This window comes from Ambystoma mexicanum, chromosome 8, assembly GCF_040938575.1.
Source record: "Ambystoma mexicanum isolate Mex_15411 chromosome 8, UKY_AmexF1_1, whole genome shotgun sequence".
NCBI classification, from domain to species: Eukaryota; Metazoa; Chordata; class Amphibia; order Caudata; family Ambystomatidae; genus Ambystoma; species Ambystoma mexicanum.
Window position 1 is genome coordinate 375,850,315 of NC_090929.1, and position 25,630 is coordinate 375,875,944.

General features: G+C 44.2%; 1 protein-coding gene across 1 annotated transcript in view; it reads right to left on the reverse strand.

The window, feature by feature from the left end:
• TOR4A (torsin family 4 member A) overlaps positions 1–25,210 on the reverse strand; it is a 265,452-nt gene extending 240,242 nt beyond the window's left edge. The window contains exon 1 of the mRNA XM_069609839.1: positions 24,969–25,210. The gene's annotated coding sequence lies outside the window, so the exon portion shown is untranslated. The remainder of the gene's footprint in view (positions 1–24,968) is intronic.
• Between the last annotated feature and the right edge of the window lie 420 nt (positions 25,211–25,630).

The window sequence follows — 25,630 nt, forward strand, 5'->3', positions numbered from 1 at the left end:
CCAATTATTCCCAATATACCAAGAATGAAGACTAGAAGGAGCTATAGGGTCTCATTTACAAAAATGCTGTAACATGGGAAATTCCCATTGAAAATATTTGTGTAAAGCAGGCTCCTAGTGTTTCTGTGGTTGACTTGAGGGCTGTGGGGTGCAGCAAAGTCGCACTAAAAAAAAACATTAGGTGCACTTTCTGCTGCACCCCATGGCCTCTTATTCTCCAATAGAATAACATCCCGATTCATGGAATTATCTGCGTAAAAAATCGGGACTTTGTGTAACAAACTGCGTGCAAAATCCTGTTTGTTGATTCATGGAATTGACTGCGCAGCACTTTTTTGTACTTTGTGTGGACTTTGCGCAGGCTTGGCACTTCACTCCTAGAAGCTAAGTTTCTTGCGTGAGACACCACACAGAGGGCAGGTTAGGGGGCGGAACAAGGAAAAGGAGGAAGAACAAGGCAAAATGTGGGTGTTACGTGGGACGGCCTACAGGCAGTCAATTGCATGCCCACTATTAAGTGGAATGATGCGTATTCATGGATCTGAGCGAGCAACCCCTCGGCGGAGAAATGGCCACGCCAAGACCTCATACTATCCATAACCCGAACGGCTAGCGTATAACAAACTTGTGCATAGGAATCACCACACAGAGGTAAGATTGGGTGTCAGATTTAGGGGTGCGTGCACGCAGCTGTGGTTCCGATATGACTTAAGGGTGCGCATATGCAGTGTAGCGGGGTGCAGGAATGGTTTATAGGGGTTGGCACGCAGATTTGCAGAGTTTTACCCGAGTTACGAACTATTGTACGCATGTTGTTGGGGTGCTGCTGACAGGTACGGGCAACCCATGCAGGGTACCCGAGATGCAGGCAAGCATGCAGGGGACTCCACGCACTGTTTGAAGGCTGCATCTATTCGCGCCCGGGGGAGCACGCAAAGGTGGCTGTTCTGACTGCTTTTGCTTTGCTAGGGGGCATGTTGGGGGCGTTCCGGCTGCGACTTGCATATACGGTTACTTTGCGTAAACAATTCCTTGAATACACGGAGTACGCAGAATTAATTCTGCACGCAGGCTCACGCAGTGTCGTTCTCGGCGTGCGCCCTTTGTGGGATAAATGTGCACTTTTCCATGAACTGGGCCCTTAGTATTGGTCTCTCCCAGTCAACGATAAAAAAGAAAAACTAAAATGAATACTAATTGAATGTTGGTACGGGGAAATAGCAAAGTATTTTTAAAGAAGTGGTATTAAGGCAGTGTGATTTACTATCCGTGTGGCTAGAAAGTAAAATCTGGCCCAGGCAAGTGCAGAGAAACTATCGTACAGCCAGGCTTGGAGTGGCCTGTAGGACATATGCCTGAAGTGCAGGTCCAAGATGCCAGGAACTGACATATATGTTGGTCAAAGTGGGCCAGTTGGATGATTTACTTCACTGTGCAGCTGGTAGTTTTGGCAATTGTTTCTGGCTAAATATTCTTTAAGTTATACAACTTGCAACACATTTTTTTAAAGTCCTCCATTACTACTAAAATTGCAGTACAGTGCAAAGTCACTTTGAACCCTGCAAAACATTCCATGAATCGACCCTTCTATCTACAAAGCCTAACAAGGGCTGAAACCTGGAATGTTTCAGGCAGAGCCTCAGCTATAACTTGTACATCAAGAAAAACAGAATTCATGAATGTAGCTCTTTGTTGGGCCGCATAATGAAGCCAAGGGTGCATCCTATTGAAAGCAGAGTACTGACACCTCACCCTCCATCGCATAGTAGGGGAGAGAAGGGCTGTTCTGTCTTCAGTATGCACACGCATGTATTAGTCATGTTGCTGAAAAGCACCAGGACAGAAACTAACTGTGCAAATATGTAAACAGACCTTGGGAAAGCTTGGCAAATGAGAACTGGACATGCTGCCTACATTTTTCAGTGTTAAAGAGCAGGCTAACATCCCCAGCTGCGCATCGCTGTTTACATTCCGTGTGGATTAAGCTGTTGCACCTGGCAGACATTTTGTAAGATTAGGTTTGCGCAGGGCCCCACCGTACTCTCCAAACCTCTGGAAGTTAGGTTAAGAATGGAGTACCACGGCGCCTAGAGCGCGCTTTCGACAGTGCGTGCACAAGGGCGCCCGTGGAGCAACTGCAGGGGTCCGAGGTCAAAATATTGAGGTTTTTTTCATCTTTCAAAGTTATATATATATATATATATATATATATATATATATATATATATATAAATATTTTCTTTCTTGTCTGTATAACGTGATGGCTGGCAAGTCTGTGCATCCTCCTTCGTGGATTTTGGAAACAATATTTCTTTAGGGTTATGAACGAAAGTCCCACTCTGCCTGAAGCGGATTAAAAATGGTGCAGTCACATCATATGTGTGAAAATGAAGCTTCTGCCTTGACCAGTTGCACTCGTTTTCTGAGCTTAGCCCGGTTACACAGAAGTCGTTGACACTGGGACATTTTCAATTCTTGTCCCATTTAGATAACAAATAGGCTTAGGCTCGGCGTCAGGGCCTTTTATCCTATTCAATTGAAATTGGTCTCTCCAACTGGGAGTGGCTGGGGGGTGAGGTGGGGGAAAGCTTAATAGCATTTATGATTTCACCTTTCCCATTGACTGTTTTTCTTTGTTCTGCCGTTCAGGGGCCAATACACCTGTATTTAGATAATCCAAAGGCGCTGACCGTCAAAACCCCAAGAGCTAAGGGGCTAATGATATGCACCCATTCCCTAAGCAAGCATCATTCCTCATAAATAACACGATGTGTCACTTGGAATGTTCATTTCTTGGTTAAGGGCAGACCCAGATATCACAGACATGCTTTCCCTGCGTTCCGCTCTTTGGTGTGGGGCAGTGAACATACTGTGAGACATGGATTTCAAAGCGGGGCTTTGCAGACCTAATGATGAAACCATGCAAATCACCCACTGCGGGTTGCTTTAGGAAACAATCTATGCACCATCAAGCTGCCTCCCCTAACCAAAGCCCTTTACCTCTGCTGAACCGAATCCCGCCTTCCCTTTGCATTTCAGTATTTCCATTGTGGGGTCAGACACATTCACCGGGCACATAAATCTGCACCAACTGAAACCGCTTGTGCCCCAAAAAACATGTATAGTGGGTGTACTGCTCTTTTGCATTAGAAAACCTCAAAAGACACCAGATTAACTGTTGTTAAAGTATGCAGGCCGTTTTTTTCCAGCTCTAAGCAAGGCGGCCCCCCAACTGTAGGCAAGGCAGCCCCCAACCACCATTTTGAACTGGGCCCCAGCACATCTGCCAGCCCGCAATAGGCTTCAGGTCACTCTTCCGACTGGACAACGTCGCCACCAACATTCCATGTCATTGGCAGGGTCGGACTTGGCCATAACATTCTCTGAGCACCAATAATAAAGTGGGCCACAGTTGACAATGGCTATTCATTCCTTTTGTGACACTGTTTGAATAGTACCCAAGGGGGAGTTTTTTGATTACGTGCGATACAAATTGTGCATTTGAAAGAATATTTATTTAGCAACACTGGTCAAAACTATTAGCCACAGAGTGAATTAACTCATCAAACTGTCCCGAATTGGCCCAAAAACTGTCCCACTTTGACCAACAAAACTGGCCCACACCAGCATTTTGTGTTTTTGGTTCGGCCATGGGTCTATTGCCCTATAGGCCAGCCGTAGCCTGGTCATTGGTAACACCTAAAGACCTCAAAACGATTTGAGGTAAACATGTTGATGTTATGGACTCCAGAATGCGGAACCTGGCTCGTGTTGGTCTGGATCCTGAATCCATTTGATGTTTAGGAACAAGTTAAAGACAATGCTGTTATCCATGGGCGTAATTATAGGTGGGACAGGGGGACAAGTCCCCCCCAATTTATGAGACATGCCTTTTTGTCCCCCTCATCTTTTGGTGGGACCGCATGGGCATAATTATAGGTGGGACGGGGGGACAAGTCCTCCCCAACTTATGAGGCATGCCTTTTTGTCCCCTCCATCTTTTGGTGGGAGGGCCAGGGGTGGCACATTGTGGCCGACACATTCAAGATCATGTAATTTGACAGTGCAAACCTGGCTGAGGTGCCCAGCCAGGCTTGTGCAGTCTCATTGCATAATGCTGAGCTTGTGTTCAGCTGCGTGTATGTTTGTTGTAGGGCTGGGCTGTGGGCTGACTCTAGTGAGGGGTCACATTTGTACAATCACATTTGGGGTCAGGGGAGTATCCAGCATTACAACATTGGGGGGTGAGGTGAGCCATGAAATGCAGTGTGTAATAGTCTCATTCACACCCCCAAACTGGCCACCCCTGCCACAATCTAACTTTTTGGTAACATTAGTGGAAGATAGCATTTTTACACATACAAAAATTAATAAAACTGCAAGATCGTTGCAGATGCAGGAAACTCATTTATTAGAGCTCTGTCCAGGCCCTCTTGGGCAAAATACATGGAAACCTCCTAATTTGCATATGGATTGCACCAACAGAAGTGACTTTACAGAAAAGGACATTGCAATGAGCATCATCAGTATTTGATATGTGGAGGCACCATGGAAGTGACTTTAGAATAAGTTGCCATAAGTAAGCCAAGTGGAAAATGACTTTGTGGTGCAAAATACCTAAATTTGACTATGTTTATATATGTAGCAACTGTATATTCATTTTTTTAAATTATAATAGCATGATATATTAACATAAGCTTTGAAGTTAATAAGACTCACGTACACGCTTCAAATAAGACAATGTGATTAAATGAATTACGTCCCAGGATCACACACTTTGCTTGAATGGTGAAACTGGGATGGGAACAATTTAATCAACGGTGCACATCTTCCCAGGTTTAGTTGATATGGATATTTCTTAAGGTTTTGCTTTACATTTCATGTGCTTAAATATTTATTTCTGGCAATGCCTTGGAAGCAAACCACATTACATAATATGCTAGCCTTTCATAGTAAAATAACTGTACACTATATACATTGTCATAGAAATATGTTGAGGAATGAGAGCATGGGTTTAGTTTTATTCTCCCCATCCAGAAAGCAAAGTCACAACAGCATCATGCAGATTAACGTGAGCCTAACAAAACCCCTGCTCTCCTTGTTGGGTATTATGGGATTCAATCTTTTATACCAGGCCGAATGCGCACTAAGTATGCATTCAACCTTTTTCCCCTTTACCCCAAAATAGAGGGGGAACAGCTAACTTGCACTCCTCCGACTTTCCACACCATCCATCTCCAAGAAAGCCATTCTCTTGCAGGTCCATAGACTCCAAGGGACCATGACAATGATATCAGACCCAATAACAAAGCAGAACTCTGCCCCAGCCTTAACATTTAAGAGGTATTTAGGATTGCACCTCAAATAGTTACCAATCTTCAACACTATACTTGACTCTTTCGAATTTTTGAATTTAGGGGTGCACCATTACCATGTTCTCTAAACCCTTAGAGGTACCATGGGAGTACTGCGGGAGATGCCTTACAAGATGTGAGGCGATAGGGCACGCTATGGAAAAGCAAAATAAACGTCTGGGGCCACTTAAGGACATGCAGAACATCTACCTGTGCTTGTAACACAGAGGCATGGCAATGGGTCCCAGGGGAGGGTGGTGGTAATATGATGGGGCTATTCAAATCACCGGGGGTGGGGGGTGCACCATCCAAGAGACACGAGGTTTATAGCGGAAGTCCATTCCTAGAAGAAGAGTTAATATATGCCATTGAAGGGAAGTCTCAGGAGTAATATTGGGAAAGGCAGTCTCTGAAGGAATGGAACAGCCCCTCACAGAAGGGACAGAGAGTCCATGAATTCAACGAAGCATTTGCAAAGTGAACAGTGTTGCCTCTTGAACAGGAATGGCATAGCTAGTTGCCAGGCACTGCCATTAAGGCTGCTCCCTGGCCATAAGGTGGCAGCAGCTAGACAATGGTGACAATGCCTGGGCATATTATGGCAGTACATGGCAAAGCCCTATCTAATTCCTGTACACAAGCCAAAACCGATGGCTTTGCCAATGCGTGTTTTTCACAAGGCTTCAATGCAAAGAGGGGATTGGAGGGCACCCATATTGCTTGCAAATCAAAGGGATGAAGATACACTTAATTAAGACATTTGTATTACTCCCTTGGTGCATTTACAGCATCAATTAAGCCATTAACTTCCAAATGACTGATTAGATTTAACACTGGCAGACACTATACAGCACAAAGTTTGACATGTTTTGGGAGGGGTTGGCGGTTAGTAGGCGGGAATGGGCATATGGATTAGCTTGGCTGTGGGCAGTCAATGGGTGGCAAAGTAGCCAAACAACACCCACAAGATGTGTGCCACTCATCACATACCACCCCTCTGCTATCTGTGGTCCAATGCAATAGTGTATTCTCATAGCTGGCAATTAAGGGGCACCTAAAAGGTAAAACTACAACGGCCTGAAGTGGACAAAGGAGACCAAGAGTAATGATTATGTAGTTTGTGTATGTTCAGGGAAGGCTTCCTGAGCAGTGCAGTCCTTAGCTGACACTACAGTCTATGTTCGGATTACCATTATGTTACAAGTGCTTGATAGGCTATTCCTATATCATACAAGACTCCACGTACACCAGCACTCTCTGATTAAATCCTACTGCTTTGCCACTGCATGTATGCAGTGTATATCTTAGAAGCTTAGCCCTCGACAAGTGTTCACTAACATCTGTACAAACATCCGGCAACTACCCCCGGGCTCCTGTGGTGTTTTAATGACAGCATTCCTTTCAGCCACTTAAAACTGTCAAGACTCTCCAGTGAAAGCGACGTTGTTGGGCTCCATATGGCACCCAGTGGAATTGTGAACAAAGTAGAATGTGTTCAGCAAGCAAGGCTTTCACAGAACAGACCCTGCGTGGGTCAGCTGCTAGTAAAAGGCATACAGGCAAACAGTGTGCTCCCTCCTTAGAGGGCACATGCCAGCATACTATTTCAAAAGCCGGAGGAAGATTTCACTGGAAAACTCAAGATCTGAACATTCTCCAGTAAGGAATGTTAAGTGAATAAAAACTAAATCCCACACCAAAAGACATCATTGAGCTTATCAGTGGCTTGCTGGCCTACATGGGGCATCCGTGCTTTCCTTCAGTAGGCAGCGATTCCCAAAGACAGGCATGTGACTGACTTTGCCCCAGCCCAACCAACCTTTCCCATGATGTGTGTTTGATACTGCATCAACTTCTGACACTTGCTCTGCCTTTGCACTGATAGCCCCCGCCTAGTGATATGTGCTTGACACTGTTCTTTACCGACAGGAGTTGTCCTGATGGGCTGGCTGTTTTAGGGGGTCCTACTGGGTGCAGCACCTGTGCAACACAGGGTGAGGTCTTGTATGCCTTTCAGGCGAGCTGCTAGCATGCTAAGCAAGGAGCGATGGAGGTCTGCGTTCTAGGGTGAGGTCTTGTATGCCTTTCAGGCGAGCTGCTGGCATGCTAAGCAAGGAGCGATGGAGGTCTGCGTTCTAGGGTGAGGTCTTGTATGCCTTTCCGGCGAGCTGCTGGCATGCTAAGCAAGGAGCGATGGAGGTCTGCGTTCTAGGGTGAGGTCTTGTATGCCTTTCAGGCGAGCTGCTGGCATGTTAAGCAAGGGGCGATGGAGGCCTGCGCTCTAGGGTGAGGTCTTGTATGCCTGTCAGGCGAGCTGCTAGCATGCTAAGCAAGGAGCGATGGAGGTCTGCGTTCTAGGGTGAGGTCTTGTATGCCTTTCAGGCGAGCTGCTGGCATGCTAAGCAAGGAGCGATGGAGGTCTGCGTTCTAGGGTGAGGTCTTGTATGCCTTTCCGGCGAGCTGCTGGCATGCTAAGCAAGGAGCGATGGAGGTCTGCGTTCTAGGGTGAGGTCTTGTATGCCTTTCAGGCGAGCTGCTGGCATGTTAAGCAAGGGGCAATGGAGGCCTGCGCTCTAGGGTGAGGTATTGTATGCCTGTCAGGCGAGCTGTTAGCATGCTAAGCAAGAGGCAATGGAGGCCTGCGCTCTAGGGTGAGGTATTGTATGCCTGTCAGGCGAGCTGTTAGCATGCTAAGCAAGAGGCAATGGAGGCCTGCGCTCTAGGGTGAGGTATTGTATGCCTGTCAGGCGAGCTGCTAGCATGCTAAGCAAGAGGCAATGGAGGCCTGCGCTCTAGGGTGAGGTATTGTATGCCTGTCAGGCGAGCTGTTAGCATGCTAAGCAAGAGGCAATGGGGGCCTGCGTTCTTCATTTGCAAAGGTGCTGCTTCTTGTATCCAGAAGTCCACGCCTCTCGGAAACGTGTTGTCAGCTCCTAAGGTAATGGGTGCAGCCCCCTTTTCCTAACTTCCCCGGACCTTTCTGCACACTGGCTATCATATCAAGAGGAAGAGGTGTTGAGTTCTACAGAATTGTTGTGTAAGTGCGAGCTGTTTCCAGAAGTGAGTAGGAGCAGTGTGGGGAACAGGACAGGCAATAGTATGCCTTGTAATACATTTAAGTGCCCAATATTCCTGGCCACTCCTTCCCAGGCTGCCCTTGCTGTCCACTGCTAGGCTATGCTATGCAGGTTTAGGGTATGTATGGGGTATCCCTTTTCCAGCTGCAGATCCTCGCCTCCTTACAGGGCCTAATGATATAATGTGGCCAGGCATGCACCATGCAATAGCCATTGACACCGCCACACATCGAAGCACTTCATAAACAATTACAATGACTAAACACATTGTAATCCCAGCATCACTGGTTGGGGATAGTCTACTATACTCTGCTGATGTGTTACTCAATTCTGTATGCATTGTTATGCCGACGCCAGTTTGAAAAGTACGTGCCAAATGTGCACCATTCTTCCGATGGCAAAATGCCATTTCATATGCGCTGGTGTACTAGATAGAAGAAAGGCAGCCTTGTGCCCTGGGCAAACCTTACCCCAAAGCTAATGCTAACCACCGACCAACCAATGAGCCTCCTACCTTAACCAACACCACCTCTCTCCACACCACAAAACAACTCATACCAAGTCCATTTGACAGCCATCCAAAAGCACACAGCAAGTGCTGGCACTTAAAAGCAAACACACCCATCCCAGGGTGCTCCAAGGCAGGTCCTCATCAGACATGGCACTTCCAAAAACACATAACGCTTAAGAGCCTGGGTTCTTCCAATGGGTACTCTGTAGCAGGGCATCAACAGCTAACTTGCACTCCTCTGACTTCCCACACCATCCATCTCCAAGAGAGCCATTCTCTTGCAAGTCCATAACCTCCAAGGGACCAAGACAATGATATCAGACCCAATAACAAAGCAGAACTCTGCCCCACCCGTACTGACATGTAAGAGGTATTTAGCATTGTAGAATTGTTGTGTTTCACCTAGGTGTAAAAAACGGAGCTGTGTAACATCCTGAGTTGTGTTTCACCTTGGTGTAAAGAAGGGAGCTGTGCAACATCCTGAGTTGTGTTTCCCCTTGGTGTAAAGACGGGAGCTGTGTAACATCCTGAGTTGTGTTTCACCTTAGTGTAAAGAAGGGATTTGTGTAATATTCTGTGTTGAAGGGAGCTGTGCAACATCCCAAGTGGTGTTTCACCTTGGTGTAGAGAAGTGAGCTGTGTACCATCCTGAGTTGTGTTTCACCTTGGTGTAGAGAAGGGAGGTGTGTAAAATCCTGAGTTGTGTTTCACCTTGGTGTAGAGAAGGGAGCTGTGTAACATCCAGAGTTGTGTTTCACCTTGGTGTAAAGAAGAGAGGTATGGAACATGCTGAGTTGAATGGAGCTGTGTAACATCCTGAGTGGTGTTTCACCTTGGTGTAGAGAAGGGAGCTGTGTAGCATCCTGAGTTGTTTTTCACCTTGGTGCATAGAAGGGAGCTGTGTAACATCCTGAGTTGTGTTTCACCTTGGTGTAGTGAAGGGAGCTGTGTAGCATCCTGAGTTGTTTTTCACCTTGGTGCAGAGAAGGGAGCTGTGTAACATCCTGAGTTGTGTTTGAGCTTGGTGTAGAGAAGGGAGCTGTATAACATCCTGAGTTATGTTTCACCTTGGTTTAGAGAAGGGAGGTGTGTAACATCCTGACTTATGTTTCCCCTTGGTGTAGAGAAGGGAGTTCTGTAACATCCTGAGTTGTGTTTCACCTTGGTGTAGAGAAGGGAGGTGTGCAACATCTTGAGTTGTGTTTCACCTTCGTTTACAGAAGGGAGGTGTTTTTCCCCTTGGTGTAGGGAAGGGAGGTGTGTAACATCCTGAGTTGTGCTTCACCTTGGTGTCGAGAAGGGAGCTGTGTAACATCCTGAGTTGTGTTTCACCTTTGGTTTATAGAAGGGGGGTGTGTAACATCCTGAGTTGTGTTTCACTTTGGTGTAGAGAAGGGAGCTGTGTAACATCCTGAGTTGTGTTTCACCTTGGTGTACAGAAGGGAGGTGTGTAACATCCTGAGTTGTGTTTCACCTTGTTGTAGAGAAGGGAGGTGTGTAACACCCTGAGTTATGTTTTACCTTGGTTTAGAGAAGGGAGGTGTGTAACATCCTGACTTGTGTTTCCCCTTGGTGTAGAGAAGGGAGTGTAACATCATGAGTTGTGTTTCACCTTGGTGTAGGGAAGGGAGGTGTGTAACATCCTGAGTTGTGTTTCACCTTCGTTTAGAGAAGTGAGGTGTGTTTACCCTTGTTGTAGGGAAGGGAGGTGTGTAACATCGTGAGTTGTGCTTCGCCTTGGTGTAGAGAAGGGAGCTGTGTAACATCCTGAGCTGTGTTTCACCTTGGGTTAGACAAGGTAGGTAGGTGTGTTACCCCTTGGTGTAGAGAATGGAGGTGTGTAACATCTTGAGTTGAGTTTCACCTCGGTGTAGAGAAGGGTGCTGTGTAACATCCTGTGTTGTGTTTCACCTTGGTGTAGAGAAGGGAGATGTGTAACATCCTGAGTTGTGTTTCACCTTGGTGTACAGAAAGGAGGCGAGTAAAGTCATGAGTTGTGTTTAACCTTGGTGTAGAGAGGGGAGCTGTGTAACATCCTGAGTTGTGTTTCACCTTGGTGTACAGAAGTGAGGTGTATAACATCCTCGGTTGACGGGAGCTGTGTAACATCCTGAGTTGTTTTTCACCTTGGTGTAGAGAAGGGAGCTGTGTAACATCCTGAGTTGTGCTTCACCTTGGTGTAGAGAAGGGATCTGTGTAGCATCTTGAGTTATGTTTCACCTTGGTTTAGAGTAGGGAGGTGTGCAACATCCTGACTTGTGCTTCCCCTTGGTGTAGAGAAGGGAGTTGTGTAACATCCTGAGTTGTGTTTCACCTTGGTGTAGAGAAGGGAGGTGTGTAACATTCTGAGTTGTGTTTCACCTTCGTTTACAGAAGGGAAGGGTGTTTCCCCTTGGTGTAGGGAAGGGGTGTGTGTAACATCCTGAGTTGTGCTTCACCATGGTGTAGAGAAAGGAGTTGTGTTTCATCCTGAGTTGTGTTTCACCTTGGTGTACAGAAGGGAGGTGTGTAACATCCTGAGTTGAAGGGAGCTGTGTAACATCCTGAGTTGTTATTCACCTTGGTGCAGAGAAGGGAGCTGTGTAACATCCTGAGTTGTGTTTCACCTTGGTGCAGAGAAGGGAGCTGTGTCACATCCTGAGTTGTGTTTCCCCTTGGTGTAGAGAGGGAGGTGCGTAACATCCTGAGTTGTGCTTCACCTTGGTTTATAGAAGGGCGTTGTGTAACATCCTAAGTTGTTTTCACCTTGGTGTAGATAAGGGAGGTGTGTAACACCCTGAGTTATATTTTACCTTGGTTTAGAGAAGGGAGGTGTGTAACATCCTGACTTGTGTTCCCCTTGGTGTAGAGAAGGGAGTGTAACATTCTGAGTTGTGTTTCACCTTGGTGTAGGGAAGGGAGGTGTGTAACATCCTGAGTTGTGTTTCACCTTCGTTTAGAGAAGTGAGGTGTGTTTCCCCTTGTTGTAGGGAAGGGAAGTGTGTAACCTCCTGAGTTGTGCTTCACCTTGGTGTAGAGAAGGGAGCTGTGTAACATCCTGAGCTGTGTTTCACCTTGGGTTAGAGAAGGGAGGTAGGTGTGTTACCCCTTGGTGTAGAGAAGGGAGGTGTGTAACATCTTGAGTTGAGTTTCACCTCGGTGTAGAGAAGGGTGCTGTGTAACATCCTGTGTTGTGTTTCACCTTGGTGTAGAGAAGGGAGATGTGTAACATCCTGAGTTGTGTTTCACCTTGGTGTACAGAAAGGAGGTGAGTAAAGTCATGAGTTGTGTTTAACCTTGGTGTAGAGAGGGGAGCTGTGTAAAATCCTGAGTTGTGTTTCACTTTGGTGTAGAGAAGGGAGCTGTGTAACATCCTGAGTTGTGTTTCACCTTGGTGTACAGAAGGGAGGTTTATAACACCCTGAGTTGACGGGAGCTGTGTAACATCCTGAGTTGTGTTTCACCTTGGTGTAGAGAAGGGAGCTGTGTAGCATCCTGAGTTGTTTTTCACCTTGGTGCAGAGATGGGAGCTGTGTAACATCCTGAGTTGTGTTTCACCTTGGTGTAGAGAAGGGAGCTGTGTAACATCCTGAGATGTGCTTCACCATGGTGTAGCGAAAGGAGTTGTGTTACATCCTGAGTTGTGTTTCACCTTTGGTTTAGAGAAGGGTGGTGTTTAACATCCTGAGTTGTGTTTCACTTTGGTGTACAGAAGGGAGGTGTGTAACATCCTGAGTTGAAGGGAGCTGTGTAACATCCTGAGTTGTTTTTCACCTTGATGTAGAGAAGGGAGCTGTGTAGCATCCTGAGTTGTTATTCACCTTGGTGTAGAGAAGGGAGCTGTGTAACATCCTGAGTTGTGTTTCACCTTGGTGCAGAGAAGGGAGCTGTGTCACATCCTGAGTTGTGTTTCCCCTTGGTTTATAGAAGGGCGCTGTGTAACATCCTACATTGTTTTTCACCTTGGTGTAGATAAGGGAGGTGTGTAACATCCTGTGTTGTGTTTCACCTTGGTGCAGAGAAGGGAGATGTGTAACATCCAGAGTTGTGTTCACCTCGGTGTAGGTAAGGGAGGTGTGTAACATCCCGAGTTGAAGATGGGAGGTGTGTAACATCCTGAGTTGTGTTTCACCTTGGTCTAGAGAAGGGAGCTATGTACCATTCTGAGTTGTGTTTCACCTTGGTGTAGAGAAGGGAGGTGTGTAACATCCAGAGTTGTGTTCACATTGGTGTAGAGAAGGGAAGTGTGTAAAATCCCAAATGACTGCACTCAATATGCAATTAACGATGCATTGGAATGAAGAATCTGGGAGGCCCCAGGTTCCAGTGAAATCCTCTGGACAGCTCTGAATGGGTGTATACCTTGTGCTCTGCTGCATAACTTCTTAGCTTATTTCTGTAACATGCATACGACGATTCCTTTCATACCCACCGTTTATCCTGGAATCCCTGCTTCGTGTGTCACCTACCTGAAGTCCCAGGATGCATCTTTGAATATTTCAAGGTACCAGCCTGAAGCTTGGCAGTTAAGTGGCTCTCAATCTTGCCTTGCCACCCATTCGGAGGCACCACCACTTCTAACGAGGTTATTTCTCTATGGGGCAGTCTGACGCTTGTGTTTGTAGATTTTCCCTTCTAAGAACCTGAATCTATCTTTTGTCAGTTGTCAATCAATTGTGTTGCTCCCTGCACCTGCCCCCACAACTTCTGCACAGAACACTAAGATATTCAGTCCACGGCGGAAGTGACTTTTTTCAGAGAACAAGGTGTGGTTTATTGCCGCCTTAAAGTCGCTTTTCTGGTTTTTCAGCCATGATATACACAAAAACAGACCCTTCGTCTCCTTAAATCACCTTCCTCCAATGTATGTTGTTTCTTGTCTTGTTGCCGGTCCATGTGCAGAGTAAATCCAGCCATCACCACGTAAGCAGACCCACCTCAAACATGTAACAGGAGGAACACATTGGTTCTTTCTGTAGTGGCACAATACCTTTTTTCTACGGAGGGCTACCATGCATCAATAATCACACTTCTCTCCAGGGGCCCTCATGCAACCAAAAATCCTTACCAGTCAATAATTTTGCAGGTTTGCCGTGCATACAGCACACTTGTCAACTTCACTGCTTTTGGCATGACCCGCCATGGAGTCAGCTGACTCCTCCGCCAATGCCCTTGCCCCTCCATAGGCATCAATGGGCTCTCACCCGTCAAAAACAAAGTCTTGTTGACACCCCCATGGACAACTCAAAAAGGTGGAAAGGTATGATACAATGGATACCATCACTTCTCTGCAGGGCGGCCGTGCAGATAACGGCACATACCAGTGTTTCTCTGCATTGTGTTCATGCCTACAACGCAACCAGGTCATCAGTTTCTGAAGGGCTGTCATACATATAATACAATCATTTCGGCACTTCTTTGTGAGCTAATCGTGCCTATAATATGACTTGATCAACACTTTTAACCAGAGGACTTTGTGTATATTATATTATTGTTTTATAATATGGCTATATTAAAACTTCTCCACACATAATACATATTTGCTCCAAAGTCAGTACATTAATAACTCAGATATCATTGAATCAATCCATATGTTTCTCTAGCAGAAGAATTTCCAACGTCCGTTTACATTATGCATATATCTAAAAACAAAATGAAATCCTTCTTGCAATATTAATAGCCCTAAAAAGATAACACCAAATGTATAGTGTCTAATTGTATAGCCCAGCATGGGATTGCATTTCCCCATTCTATGAGTAGGTTCCCAGAATGTATCTATCACTAAAAATACAAATGACTACTCCCCCATTTAAGACACTGAAACCAGTAGCCCTCTAAATCATCACTGTAACTCATTTTGCTCACATCCCATTCTTGGCTCTGGCACATCCATCAGCGGGCTCGGCTTTACCAAAACCTCATTCAGCTATGAGCAGGCACGAGTCCAGTATGGTTATCTGGCTAGTTGCTCCATAACTCCCAAAGAACCCATGAGCACATCTCAAGGTCACCCGTCACGCATCCAAAATATGACAACGCATTATCACCACCACACCAATAATTGCCTCCATGAAAGTTTGGAGGACCAATAAGGGAAGCTCTCGTTCTTTCTTTTGATGACGTTTTCTGCATTCACTCCAGGGATCACTAACCCTCTCTCACACATAGGTTTCCATTTCCCAACACGCTGTGAGTTAAGTCTGTTGGAGTTGTCTCCCTGGCTTTTCTCACTCTTCCCCTTTTCTGCTATCTATGACTCTGTTTACGTGCCACCCTGCATAGCAAGATCGCGCTGCCGACCCTGAAGGGAGTCACAATGTGCCTCTAGTGAAGGGAGCTCAGCAGTTAAGCAGCCATTTTGCAGGCAGCAGGCCACGCCCCCTTATGTAGTTCCATTACATGCATGGCAGCCCTTAATAGAAGTATTGATATTATCATTGTACATGCTTGGTGTCAGGCAGTGAAGTGCTGGTATGGTTGTGACACATGAATGACACTCCTATAGAGAACTGCTAATGTAGTTACATTACATGCATGGCAGTCTTACAGAGACGTGTTGATATTATATTACATGCTTGGCTGTCAGTAAGAGAAGTGATGTTATGATCTTGTTTCAGGCATGCCAATACATCACAGGAGTGCTGGTATAGTCTTATCTTAGGAATGCCAACCTTGCAGGATGATGCTGGTATGGTGCGTTATATGCCAAGCAGTCCTGTACAAAAGGTCTGGCCAGGGACGTCATTTAGGGGTCGGCAGAGGTCGCACTTGCGACCCGTGAGGTCTCCCTTGCTACTCCTGTCGTCTCCCTTGCTATCCCTAAAAAATAAAAAAAATAAACGTTTTTCTATTTTTTATATTAATTGAAGCTCCAAGGCTGTGGCCAATGCCATTTGTTTCTAGAGTGGCTGGCTTTCTTTTTCAGGCTTCTTAAAAAAACAGGGGGTTCCACATGTGTAACATTTTGAGCAGTGACCCTAATTAAGAAAGAATAGGGATAACAAATTATTTGTCTTTCTGGAATTCTGTACAATAATTGCTAGACTCATTAAAGGTTTATTTCAGGCACACTTCAGGCACACCTCAAATTCACAGTGAAGAAAAAATCCCCCAAAAATCATTTTGAGTAGAATAAGCATCCACTTCAGACTATGAATTTTGCTTTACGCAAGTTGCAGTTATAGCATTTTTTTTCAGCCAATACATATGGTGATCCATTCTTGAATGAAATGTATATCATGTTACAGGGATATTGTAATCATATTTTTCATAGTGTCCTTAGGTACAATGCTATGTGATGCCACTTCCTGTTTTGTCAAGGGGTAAAAGGTTGTGTGCATCGCTTCTCGTGATGTCACTTCGGGGTGGGGTCAAATGACATCACTTCCTGTGGTTATCAGAGGTCAAGGGTCATGTGATATTACTTCTGCTACCCCTGGCATTTTGGTGAAATGACATCCCTGGTTCTGGCCTGGTCAAACTACATGAAATAAGCCATAAACCGACCAGAAAATTAGGGTGACTACCCGCAATGAGGCTCATACTTTCTACCTTAACATCAACCGGTTCTGTGTGATTTCTGGTTCTGTGTTATTTCTTCTGATTTATTTAATGCAGGGAGGATTGGTCGAATTTGTTTTGCTTTAAGGACATTTTATTGCAAATGCATGCAGGGCAGACCCTCTGCAGCCTCCTCAATTACCTCCTCCCTTTATTATTCCCCTAACCCACCTCTCCACATGCATTTTTGATCAAATGTGGCAAATACGTTCGGCCAATTCTCCCTCGATGAAATCTACTGTGAACAAACCTCTCAGTACCCTTCAACCAAACCCAAAGTCGACAAGCACTTTAAAGAAGCAGTTGGAAGGTAACATTCACCCCTCTACCCTCACACGTACGTGGCAGGCCCAGAATGCAGATTAACATCCCGAAAAGCCTGTCCTCATTCCAAAAGGAATGGAACAAGCACCCCTCACCATCATAGCCATCCCTACAGTGCTAATAGAAGGCTGAAAAAACTTCCAAGCAGCCAGGGCATTGCTCCCAGAGGAGGCACAGTTCACAGCCCACCATGTATGCGTGTTTGTAGTCCCACCCACCTTTACTACCTAAACAGCTGGCCACACACAGTCATGCCGTGCCTAGGTAGCAAGTAGAATGGCCTTTTCTCTAATGGCCCTTGTACATTGGTTCTGCTCACCCATGCTAACAATGTCACCAACACCTTGGGGAAGGTATGAAGACCTGAATACCTCTAAGCCAAATAACAAAACCAGGAGCGGTGCACTGCAGTATTCATGATCATTAGTTAATATTGCTCTCTCCAATTGTTCTAAACAACTTCTTGTGCAACTGGGTGATTTCCTTGGCCAAAATAAGTAACCAAATGCACTTTGTGCGGAGTAAATTCCTCCAAATGTTCAAACTAGTAAAAAGGTTATGCATACAAACAGATAGCCAGATTGGGTGGTTTTTAGTGAAACACTTTACTCCAAATTGTGGAAGTAATTCTTAATAGGAAATTAATTTAATTTGAAACAAAATTTCAATCTAACACCATGCCAGACAAAGTACACAATAGTCATAAAGAGACTGCATTTCAACAGCATGACAATAGAAGAAAGATGTGCAGATATTTTAGTTACTCCGACACGTTTTTCGGATATTCACAGATATCCTTTTTCAAGGGAATTCATCCTCTTATCCTACAATGTACTGTAATGTATACATTAAGCAATGTTTTCATATGAAAACATTGTCTCTTCAATAATTCACAGAACTAACCTTTTAGGTTAAATACTCTTAGATCATTCAAGTGAATGTAAAGCCTGTAAATAAAATGTAGATACTGTCAGAGTAAAGTTCATGAAGATACACACATATAACTATTTTCCCAAAAGTGGGTGGGGGAGAAAGGAAATTGCTCACTGCTTCAAAATTGATTCGAATGAAAATATCGAAAACACAGCAGATGTAACTCCCTTGTTGAATGGCACCTGTAAAATTAGAAATTTCTAGCTAAACAAGGGAACATATAATCATCCCTCTCCTTGGGTCGTATACAGTCAACAACATTCATCTTACTTCACAGGTAACCGTCCTTACAGGAAGCATGGCACAGATCTGGAAAACCAGTCTGGTGCCACTCTCCCATGAGCCTTAAAGCTGTACGGGCATATCCACGTGTTCCAAAAGAACGTGGATCACACAAACTGCAGATATCTTAGAACGGTGTAAAAATACCGCCATTGTATTAGCATAAAAACAGTCATCTCTTTACTTTGTATTTTCTAGCCAATCTAATCATAATAAAAGGATGTTCCAAACATAGACACATAATTCAAATATTAAAAGAATGTTATCACAAATTATCATAAACGTGAGTACAAACAAGAGTCATGCCATAAATATGGACATGCGTCCTACAGTCCCCAGTAATCAGATTTGGTTAGTCTAATGTCCAGATTAAAGAACAGGTAACCCAATGCCTGACCAAAATGCAGTCACTAAGTATGAAACCAAAATGTTCCTTTCCAATATCTCATCAAAATTTGTACTAGATGGCTCTAATGTTCAAATGATAGTACAAACAAGCCACTAGTGTTATCTACCCACGCAGTGTTTCCTGTCAGTATAAACTACACTGCTCACATTGTTGGTCATGTCCGCTATATAGCCATAAGTATGGTCATTCATCCAGCAGTCAAGTTCTCAAGAATGCGTTATTCCCTAATAAGCAAAAACATAACGCTGTTAATATCTTAAACTAAAATGTATTGAAGTCTTCTATAATCAATACTACAGTATTAAAACTATTAATATTAACAAACCACCTATTATTTCCTGGCAATATACTGCTAAAAAACGTAATACAAATGATAGGCCTACTTCACATTACCACAGTGACATCATCATTCCCAACTTAATATTGTCCCCTGGTCAAGGTCAATATAAGTCACTGTCAGGATTTGAACCCCGCTCACAATCTCATCATCCAGACCAAGCAATAACAAAGTATATCTCAAATCATCCATATCACAAATCATCAGGTACTGCCAGGCATCAATAACTCAGTCATGCCAGCCCACAATTTAAAGACACATATTGGAGATTGGTATATGTTTGATCAAGCACATTTAGAGAAAACGTGACAGGTCCAATTCAGCATTCATAACTCCAGGGGCCATAGAGTCCAAAAACTCTATCCATAATACTTCTCTCAGCAATACTTGATTGTACAAATCACCACCTCTTTTATGGGGCAGCACATGTTCCATAGTTACCAATTGAATGTAAGCAACCTTGTGCTGTAAATCAACAAAATATGAGGAAACTAGCGAGTTAGGATTTTTGATCCTGATATTTGACTTATGCTCAATGTGTTTTTGCCTTTGTTTAGTGATGCCAACATGAAATAGTTCACATGAACATTTCAGACCATATACACCGTTTGTCTCGGGAGGATAGCTCAACACAACATACTCGCCTTGGAAGCAAGACGACACAGATCAACACAGGTTCGATTCCCGGGTCTGATCTTAGAAACCTCTGGGTATTAAGCGCGTTATAAATAACCTATCATATCATCCCATGTCCATGAGTGCTTTATTACAATCTTCTACCCTCAATAGGGATGTGCAATTGCTCTGCCCTTCATTACATTGCAGCAATTCAGGCAGTTATTACACGGTGGTGTCCCTTGATGGTCTGACTCTATCTGTTCAACATGCTCCACTTCAGCTCTAAGCAAATAGTCTCGTAACGATTTACTTTATTTTGTAAGCAAAAACAGGTGGAGATGGAAATAATCTATCCAATAGAGGGTCAAGTTTAAGCATCTGACAATTTGCCTAACTCTAGGACTCTCTTCAGAAAATATGGTCACATGGACAATGGAGGATTTGTCTTATCTGCCTTTGACCTTAGTAGTGTTTCCCACGATATCTCTCCCACTTACTGTACTATTGACTCAACAAATTCATTGGAATACTGTATTTCCAAAAACTTCTGTTTCAAAACTTTTGACTGTTCCTTATAGACATCATCACAGTAAATGAATTGTCTAAATCAATGAAATTGACTAAGGAGAACACTATTCAGTGTCCTGTTTGGATGAAAACTTGTTACCAAAAGTAAACTGTTTCTGTCAGTTGGTTTTGAGAAGATGGTTGATCTCAATTCGCCATTCTCACAATAGACCGATATGCCCAAAAAGTTAACCTTAGCATAACTCTGTAATGTAGAAAAGGTTATGTGTGTTTGGATATGGTCCACAAATTCAAAAATGTTCAAGTGTTCAGTGAGTGGGACTTCCAAATACCAAAGATGTTGTTGATGTATCTGACGTACATTTTGAGATATTGCATCCATCTCTCAGAACATAAAACATTCAGTGTCTCCAAATAAAGCATACATGTGTTGACATAATTGGGGGTCATTTCAGCCCCCATGCATGTCCCTGACTCCTGAAGAAAATAGTGCTCACCGAATTTGAAATAATAAGATGACAATACGATCCTAAGGAAGGTTAACACAAGAAACTAGTAAGAATCAGTAGAAAGTAATAGACACTCCATATCTTCAAGGCCAGCCCCATGCACTGTTTGTATAGAGGATAGAGACATTCATTTTAAAGAGGATGTCATTGCCCTGAGTAAAACTGATGTCTTTAAATGTTGTATGAATTTTACCCATATCTCTAATGTATATGGAACTAGCAGAGAAAGAGGTTGAATGATTCTATCCAAGTACTGAGCGAGAGGCTTGAATAGGCTATCTGTAGCTGCTATGACTGATCTTCCCGGGTGATTTGTTAAATGTTTGTGGATCTTTAGCAATATATACATTACCAGCATTACATGGGGCCTCATTACGACCCAGGCGTTAAGGGTTAACGCCGTTGTTAACCCTTAACGCCTATTCTGATTTTAACGGCTGCTCTTAGCAGCCGTTAAAATCCATGGCGCTAACTTGCCATGATGCTAATTACGCCACTGTAATTTACAGTGGTGTAATTAGCGTCTTCCCCACTCCCATTATGCCGTATGGGGCAAAAATGGGAATGGGGAAGGGAAAATGGGAAATGGGGATTTACCGCCCCACTCACCTTGGAATGGGGCGGCAAAAATGGGAATGGGGAAGGGAAAATGGGAAATGGGGATTTACCGCCCCACTCACCTTGGAATGGGGCGGTAAATCCGCCATTCACCATGGTGTAAACATAGTTTACACCATGGTGGTAAAGTTGGCGCAATTAGCGCCTGGGTCGTAATGACCCCCATGATGTGGTTTATTCAAGAAAGATTTTGTATGGTGTGTAATTAAACCATTAATCTCAGCCTCATACAAAACACATTTAATTAGTTGTCTAACCTCCTGTGTGGGATCATGTGAAATATCCAGATATGTATCACCATCACTCCGCTGTTGTTCAATTTTTCTAAGGTAGTCTGTCTTATTCATTAGAACCAAGGCCCCCCGCTATCCACCGGTTTAAAGATGTCTATATTATCTAGTAACCGTTTTAGAAAATATCATTCCCAATATGTAAAATTCCCATAACTTTTTCTCTTAAACTTGATCTTTGAAAAATCTTTCAGAAGTTTTTTCTCAAAAACCTGTAAGATGGAGTTCTGGATTGGCGGATAAAACTTACTCTTGCGATTAATTTCCAGAAACTGAGGTGTCTCAGATTCTTCGGGTTCATCAATCCAGCCCAAAAACACCTACTGTTTCAATTTCCTAATCAGTTTATAAAGATCTACCTTTTTTAAAGAACAGTGCTGGGATATTGAGGCATAATTTCTGCAAGACTGATCTTTCAAATTTAGAAAGGTGATAAGATGAAATATCGACTACTAAATTCTATGTGCTGGTGATGCTTTCCTTGTTTGTTTTTTTTGCCTTCTTCTAACTTTCTTTGGTCTAAAAAAAGACACTTGTTTATTTGAGGTGGTGGCCGTTTCACTTAAATCACATATTTTTTGCAAGGTAGCCTCAATCACCACTGGTCATTCTCTCTCCTCTGAGCCTCCACTGGAGATATCAGAGGAGAAGTTATCTGATGTATTATCTTGTCTAGTACGTGGTGGTCTTGATTGTCAGGAATGATCTTTCAGTCTTTAGTTTTATTATCAACTGTAGACAATATTTTATTCATAATCCAGTGTATCACATCTGAATTTTCATACCTATTTACTCTGTAATTCTCATTTGTAATTTTCCATTTTAGAACTGGTATTCTCCAAGATTTTCTGAAATTGTTTCTGGCTAAAGCAGACTGTTAAATTATTCCTAATGCCATTTATCTCCTCTTCTAAGTTACTAATACAGTGTAATAATTCCGATATCATGAGAAGTATTAGGTCAAGACTAACCAAATCTGAATAATAGAGATTGAGGAGTTACATAGGACACACGTCCGATTTATGGCAAGACTCTGGTTTGTAACCACGGTTATGATAATTTGAGTTAATATTCTTTTAATACTTGAATTAGGTTTCTAGGTTTGGAACATCATGTAAATTGGAATAGATTGGCTAGAAAGTAAAAAATATAGAGATTACTCTGTTAGTATGTTAATACGATGCCGGTATATTTAGACCTTTCTCAGATATCTGCCATTCGCGCGATCCACTTCCTGTTGGGACGCGTGTTTCCACAATCACAAAGATATGACGGTTTGGCTTTAAGAATCACAGGGGTGGGGCACCAGACAGGTTGTCCAGATCTGTGCCTTGCTTCCCGTAAGGATGGTTACCTATGAAGGTAAGATGAATGTTGTTGACAGTTTTGGAGCCATGAAGAGGGATGATTTAGTTGTTCCCTTGTCAGCCCGAAATATCACATTTTGCAGGTGACATTGTACATGGGAGTTACATCTGCACTGTCTTCAAGATTTTTCTTCTAATCCGGGTTGAAGTGGTGAGCAATTCCTGCCCGCCTTTTTTTGAAAATAATTATGAGTGTGTATCTTCAGGAGCCTTACTCTGATAGTATCTACATTTTATTTACAGGCTCATATTCACCTGAATGAAAGAGTAATTAACCTGACAGGTTAGTAATATAAATTATTGAAGTGACAATGTTTTCAAACGAAAGAATGTGTTAATTTATACTTTAAATTACATTATAGGATTGTGGCATGATTTTCATTGAAAAAGAATATCTGTGAATATATCTGAAACACGTCGGGATAATTGAAGATGCTGTTAAAATGCAGTCTCTGTATGACTATTGTGTACTTTGTCTGACATGGTATTAGATTGAAATGTTCATTTAAATAAAGTTGATTTCACATTAAGAACTACTTTTACAATTTGGAGTAAAGTGTTTCACTAAAAACCACACAATCAGGCTTTCTGTTTGAATAACTTATTTATTAAGTTGAACATTTGGAGGAATGTACTCCGCACAGAGTGCATTTGGTTATCCATTATGTTAATGAGTCCTTTAGGGATATACCTCTAAACCAAAGACATACATCTTGTGGTAGGGTGTCAGCTGTGTAGCAGAGCTGCTCCTTGTTTCGCCACAGAGATGTAGCGCAGCTGCTCCCTGCTTTGCCACAGAGGTGTAGCACAGCTGCTCTCTGGTTTGCCATAGAGGTATAGCACAGCTGCCCCCTGCTTTGCCACAGAAGTTTAGCGCAGCTGCTCCCTGCTACGCCACAGAGGTGTAGCACAGCTGCTCCCTGTTTCGCCACAGAGATGTATCGCAGCTGCTCCCTGCTTTGCCACAGAGGTGTAGCACAGCTGCTCTCTGATTTGCCATAGAGGTATAGCACAGCTGCCCCCTGCTTTGCCACAGAAGTTTAGCGCAGCTGCTCCCTGCTACGCCACAGAGGTGTAGCACAGCTGCTCCCTGGCTCACCACACAGGGTAGCGTAGCTGCTCCCTGCTTTGCCACAGAATTGTCGCACAGCTGCCCCCTGCTTTGCCACAGAAGTTTAGCGCAGCTGCTCCCAGCTACGCCACAGAGGTGTAGCACAGCTGCTCCCTGGCTCACCACACAGGGGTAGCGTAGCTGCTCCCTGCTTTGTCACAGAATTGTCGCACAGCTGCCCCCTGCTTTGCCACAGAAGTTTAGCGCAGCTGCTCCCTGCTACGCCACAGAGGTGTAGCACAGCTGCTCCCTGGCTCACCACACAGGGGTAGCGTAGCTGCTCCATGCTTTGACACAGAAGTGTAGCACAGCTGCTCCCTGCTTTGCCACAGACCCCCCACCCCAACGCCCTAGGGTGACCAGATATTGACAATAACGACCGGCCAGGCCACAAAAATAAAAATAAGACTAGCACTGCCACCCCATTCAACCCACCACCCATCCCCCCACTGCCCCAGTCTCCTCCACCCACTGGGTAGGACAACACATTAAAATAAATACAATTTCAAGCCCTTATCAAAACTTTAGATTCGGTTGTGACACTTAACATGTTAAAAACAAACACGCCTTTGGTAAACTATTAATAGAGGCTTTGCAATGGGTGTTTCGTATCCACTACCGTGGTGCAATCAGTAAATGCAGGTGCAAAGGCTAGAAAGGTTAGGGGTTCGAGCATACCCATTGGTGGATGAGACGTGCGTGTTAAACGTGGTAACTGAACGCAAATAAAATGGTGTATCTCTGCAGTAGTCACCAACCCTTTCCTAAAAAAAATTAAGAAAACAAACTTTTGGGACGGTGTCTCTAATTCCGGGGACCATCCTGGCAAAACCAGACGTACCGCGAAAGGGCAACCTAGCACTAGTGCAACAAGCCCTCGCTCTTTGCAAGAGCCATCAGTGCCCAGAAGTCTAATGCGATTTATAAATAGCAAAACAAAAGAGTGAAATGCAGAGTCCATTGTCTGAAGCCAAACAGCATCAAACAGTGGCATTTTCATATATTACAGACAACCACACAGCAATGTGCTTGAACATGCCTCTGACTGACAGGCTCTGACGGTCCTGTGCAGTTTGAACCCCTGCAGCAGAGCCTTTAGCCTGCTGAGCTGCCTTTTTCAATTCATACTTTCTCAAAAATACATACAAGTTGGCTTCTTACCACGAGACTAGTTCGGATGCCTCGATGCTTCACGTTTACTCCGAAGATCCACGCGTCTGAAGAAGCGTCCACGTTGTCGCCGCCACCCGCTCACTGCATCCGCGGACCTCGGCCGAGGGTGGGGCTAGCAGTGCAGCCAGGTCCAGCAGCCCTGTAAACACCTCTGCATTCACCCCCGCACACCTATGCACGCGCGCTGGCGCTTCTCCCCACGCACCTCTTTGACCAGGCGAGCTCAGACTAGCGTGGAGGACGGCTGAGCTTCAGGGCTGCTGCTTCCTCATATTCTGCAGGCACATCCCCCACAGTTGTCTCGGAGCCAAAGAATGCACGTTTTTTTTCCTGAACTCTGAACACACCCGCCATCCCCCTCCACAAACTCTGAGTTTCTGGTATAGCACCTCGTGCAGATGCAGTAATCCGAATATGGGTTGCTACTGGAAATCAATTGGTTGAAACCTCATTGACATCAACAATTGTACAGATATACAGGCATGGACGTAATTTAGGGGTCGCCACAGGTCTCCCTTGCAACCCCTGTGGTCTTCCCCTAAAAAAAAGTTTCAAAACATTTTAATGTTTTTATTTTTTTTGCATTGATGCTCATGGGCTGTGGCCAGCAGCATGTGGCTCTTTGTTTCTGGAGCGGCTGGATTTCTGGT